The sequence below is a fragment of the Vulpes lagopus genome, chromosome 6 (genome assembly GCF_018345385.1).
Source record: "Vulpes lagopus strain Blue_001 chromosome 6, ASM1834538v1, whole genome shotgun sequence".
NCBI classification, from domain to species: Eukaryota; Metazoa; Chordata; class Mammalia; order Carnivora; family Canidae; genus Vulpes; species Vulpes lagopus.
In genome coordinates, this window is record NC_054829.1 from 64,373,908 (window position 1) to 64,379,290 (window position 5,383).

A 5,383-nucleotide genomic window follows, 5' to 3' on the forward strand; every position below is an offset into this window, starting at 1 on the left:
TCCTTATGTTTATTCCTTATTGGTTATTTTTGTTTATCCTCTGTGATATTCTTATTCACACACTTTTCCTTATTAATTGGTAGACACTTACTGAAAACCAATCTTTTATCTTGTGATGTTGCTGCAAACCTTTTTCCCCATTGTTTCACTTCTAGCTTTTTTATGGTATCTATGTTTGCAAAAATAAAAATAAAAAATTACATTTCTACTCCTGACTTTCATCTAAGCTCTAAGCTTCAATCCCATTTTTCTTTTTCTTTTTTTAAATATGATCTTATTTATTTGTCTTAGAAAATCTTATTTTTGACCAGATTCAGAGTAAGGAGAGAAGCTCTCAGAGAAGACAGCCTCTGTCTGTTGGAAATGTTGCTGGGTTGTCTTGGGTTTCCCATTATCTTCTTGGCCTAAAGTTTGGCATAATCTGTAGCCTCTTCTTTATTTTTCTTAGGATGCTGTTTTTTCAGAGCAATACACCAGTGTTTAGTGTTCTAGAATACATGGGATAAGAGGACATGAATCTTGAACACTATGGTTCTGGGTTTCGTAACTTCTTTGTATGGGGACTTTTTCACAGCATATTGGTAGACGTCATCTTTTTAGAGACATTGAAAGAAAACTTTGCAGACCCTGCCAGCCTTTTTTTTGGGCCCAGGCACGGTCATTCCAGGAATATTTTTCTCTGCCTTTTTTTACAATAACCAAGTTAAGAACAATCAAATTAACATCCACAATACAGCCCTAAACATATTTGCACCTTCCTTCTTCAGTTCTCTTTGGCCTATCACAGGAAAGCCCTTTTTATTGAGTAGCAATGAACATGGGAAACCGTGTTCATCATTCCCACCACCGATTCAGGCCACACACCCTTTCCATTCTTTACTCAGAGCGAAAGCAACAACTTCTGTGGCCCTGTCTTTCTTTCTTTCTTTCTTTCTTTCTTTCTTTCTTTCTTTCTTTCTTTCTTTCTTTCTTTCTTTCTTTCTTTCTTCTTCTTTCTTTCTTTTCTTCCTAAGATGCAACTGATGAATTACTGGCCATACATTTCTTAAAAAGATATGAAGTTTTGGTTTATCATCTATTTCAGTGAGTTTCTGGCAGCTGCTGACTAGGAAGAAAATATTCATCTTTGTTCTACAGCAACTGCTTTTTCCCTGAGATACCATGGGAAAGAGAAAGCCAGTCTTATGTTTCTAAGTGTCTATTGGACATCTACTTGCATATATGAAATGAACTCATCATACTTTTCTCTTCTAAGCCCTCCTTCTCAACCTTCCTGTCTTGCATGGTCTCAAACTTCTGGACCTATTGATGTGAGACATTTATAGTCAATTTTGACTTTTCTTTTCCTTACTCCTTCCTTCCTTCTTTCTTTCTTTCCTTCTTTCCTTCCTTCCCTCCTTCCCTCTTTTCTTCCTTCTATTTTTTTTTTAACCTTTGGGCCTTTTCTAAAGACAATCAGAACACATTTGATGCCAAACAGACCATAATATTATTCTTTTCACTTTTTTTCAGAGTTGATACAGAAAATATTTTATTGTTATTTTTCTTACAAAATGTTTTCTGAGTTCTGAGTTCTGAATTGGAGGAAAAAATATTTATACAAATAAATTATCATGTGCCAGTCTTTAGTCAATGGAAGCTATTCTATAAAATATTTCTATGATTATTTAATATGCCAATAAACTCCCATATTTAGCTTTCAAAAAAAAAAAAAAAACCTTGGCAAACCTCTTTTCTTGAACTTTTAACAGAATAGCCTTTTGTGAGTATGTGGGAGCTCTGGAGAGGGCTAGCACTTGCCATAGCTGTGTCTCCCGACTCCCTACATGGTTACCTCCAGTCCCATCTGTGGGAATCTCTATGCAAATTTACTATATATTGCATTTTTACATAAGCTATACGACCATCAAAATTTTATTTCCTAGTAGCCAGCTAGGTAGAAAAAAAATTGTGATTGTAATTTTTTTTAAGATTTTACTTATTTATTCATGAGACACACACACACACAGAGAGAGAGAGAGAGAGAGAGAGAGAGGGGCAGAGACACAGGCAGAGGGACAAGCAGGCTCCATGCAGGGAGCCTGACGTGGGACTCGATTCTGGGACTCCAGGATCACGCCTGGGCTGAAGGCATCGCTAAACCACTGAGACACCTGGGCTGCCCAAATTGTGATTGTAATTTTAAAGAAGCAGAATTTACATTGTTTCCAGGCTGTGGGCCAATTTTCTGTTTAGGGAAGTTAACCCAGATATAGCTTAATCAATTTGTCTTGTCTTCTTTTTGAATCAACAACAATTTTCTTGTCGAGATCAGGTGAAGGGTAATAATATATCCTTAATGGTTTTGTATACCAGACAGGAATCAGTCACTAACTTTAGTAACTAGGAACCAGATGGCGTTTCCCAGAGGCCCTAATGGTCTATTCCTCCTGCCCATGATCTGCTATTGCCAAGCTCTCTTCTCCCTGACCAACCTGTCTGTGTTGGCTTTAGCAAGTCCATCAGTAGCTGAAGTGTGGCCTTTGGTTAAATAACTTCAGAAGCAAAATCTGATCTCTTTGTAATAAGTCTTCCATTGAGTAGTAAAATTTTTCATTATATTAAAAGTGTCTTGATGCACAGATTTGAATTTTATGCTCTCATAGAACATTAGAATTTCAATTTATGTTTCACAATCTGCATAGCTGATTCCCCTCCCATAGCCATCATATTTTAGGTTCTGTTATTTCTGCTAGTCAAAATGTGTGTTTGTGTGTATGTGTGTGTGTGTGTGTGTGTATACACAAACCACTAGAAGATTGTGATATCATACTGGGATATAAAGTTTGTGATGGCACAAGGTGAGATTATGGCCCCTGCCCCTAGGGGTCTACCTGAAAGTAAGATTGTAATGACATTGATAAGCCTGGTATGTAATGCAAAATCAAGAGGTAGAATAGTTTGTTTTGGACCCAAACGTGTTATTTTCCCTAAAAGAATAAATAAAACTTAAGGGTTCAATTTATATCCTCTACCGTGTAAATGGCCAGACTCATTCCATGTTCTTTTCTTCACCACCAGCCTCTCCTCTGCACCCTCCCATCTTCCCCACCAATTACATGATGTGTGCAAGTAGAACAACTACATGATATCTTCATCCTAGACCTGTTTGCCCTCGCATCCTTTTCCCCCCTTCCCAGCTCTTCTCTGTCACCTTCTGTTTATTTATTTTTTAATTTATTTTTTATTGGTGTTCAATTTGCCAACATATAGAATAACACCCAGTGCTCATCCCATCAAGTGCCCCCCTCAGTGCCCACCACCCAGTCACCCCCACCCACCGCCCACCTCCCTTTCTAGCACCCGTTGTTCGTTTCCCAGAGTTAGGACCTTCCCAGCTCTTCTCTATCAAGAGTCACTAATTTCCACAGCTGTGGTTCCCATGCTTCACTGAATTCAGATTGAATCGTGAAGGGGTGTGTAGGGAAGAATAAGCTAGGGTCTCTCCTCTTCCTTCCCTGGCAGCAGCTTCATGAATCTAGCTCTTGGCAGGAAGGCCAGCTATGCCTCCTGCTCCCACTGGTGCTGGGAACACTGCTCCTGCCCTTTATGCCTTCAGTGGTGGATGAGGCTGGCTCCCTGCTGTTGTTAATTTTTGGATTGCTCCAGTGTCCCCTGTTTGGTGTCTCAGCTCTTTCATCACTCATGGGATCAATTTTTCTGCATGAAAATCTCTTTACTCAAGTAGATTCTATTTCCTGGCTAGACTCTAATAATACACATAATTTCCACAGTACATATGAAATAACCTTTCAGACTTTTTTTTTTTAATCTCTGTAAAGACTAGAAATTATTCCATCACCCACAGAGGGCAAGCCAAAAATCTAACTGCCAAGGGGGAACCCAAGAATGTGCAACTTTTTAATTCACTCTGATACATCTGTCAACTTGCTCTATTTAGAATATAATATTTTTATTTGAAATAAGTATTTCCCCATCAAAGATGGTTGTAGTAAAGGAATCTGTGCTTTAGTGAAGCTTGGGAAGTTGAAATATTACTTTTTACCTAATTATACTGTTTTTCTGGTTAAACCTTATTGATCATTAGAATTTTAAAGATTTCATTATTTATTAGAGCAAGAGCACACATAGGCAGAGTGGCAGACAGAGAGAGAGAGAGAGAGGAAGAGAGAGAGAGAGAGAGAGAGAGAGAGAGAGAGAGAGAGAGAGAGGGAAGCAGGCTTCCCTCGGAGCAAGGAGCCTGACCTGGGGCTCAATCCCAGGACTTTGGGATCATGACCTGAGCCAAAGGCAGACGCTTAATCGACTGAGCCACCTAGGTTCTCTGATTGTTTAGAATTAAAAAAAAAACTGTTACAAAGAGAATTGTTTTTAGTAGTTTGTGAAGAAATAAAAATCAAGCAACATATAATACTTCCCGTATTTTTCTCTGGTTAACTGGTACAAAATATAAAGCTAATAACAATAAAAGTAGGTTCCAAGCTTTCCCACTTAATTTCAAACTGAAGCAATGACAGAGTAAGGCCCTTTAACCTGTATTTGACATTAAATATTGACTTTCAGTACACTGCATATTGATGTTATTCATCAACTGTATTTCATTGTAAGATGCCAGAAATCTTATAAAATAAGCGATAAGATTGGGAGGATGTGTGTGTGTGTGTGTGTGTGTGTGTGTGTGTGTGTGACAGTTTCTGTTTGTTGCTCTATATTCTTCTTGAAATAAATGGTGAGAGTTCCAGGAAGAATATGGTACTGATAGGAGCCTTAGATATGACTCCTATTGTAATAAAATAGAGTCTTAAGTGATGTTCACAACTGTCCAAAATTTCCATTCTCTTTTTACTGTATTTCTGAATCAAAAACTCTAAGCTTAATTTTTTCAACTGCCACATTGCTTTTATCAATAATGATGAAGTACATGTCCACATATCAAATGCCTGCTGTGGGTAATATGTTTTACTTGCCTATTTCTAATCTTTAGTATACTTCATCATGTTAGACATTTTTACTTCTAATTTACAGATGAAAAATAGACTCAGATGTAAGTTCATCACTTGATATGATGCAGAATTACTTCCCTATGAAAGAAGAAAAGCAAATTGAGAACATTTCTTGAGCCATTTCTTTGTGCATAGGACCCTGTTAGGATTTTTTGAAGGCCTTAGAGTTGAAAATATTGAACCTCCTCAATGGAGCTTACACTTTAATTTGAGAAAGGAAGTGTCCCGAATAATAAACACTAACAAGACAAATATCAATCTGGACTATATCCACAGATGTGTCAGAATGGTGTGGATTAACAAAATAATCTCTGAAGGAGTAGAGCAATGTTAATCAGGTGTGTTTTCTTTGAAGAATTAAATTATGAAAAATCCAAAAG

General features: G+C 37.5%; 1 pseudogene; it reads right to left on the minus strand.

Moving 5' to 3' along the window:
* Positions 1-404: 404 nt before the first annotated feature.
* On the minus strand, positions 405-4,923 carry LOC121492570 (annotated as a pseudogene).
* Between the last annotated feature and the right edge of the window lie 460 nt (positions 4,924-5,383).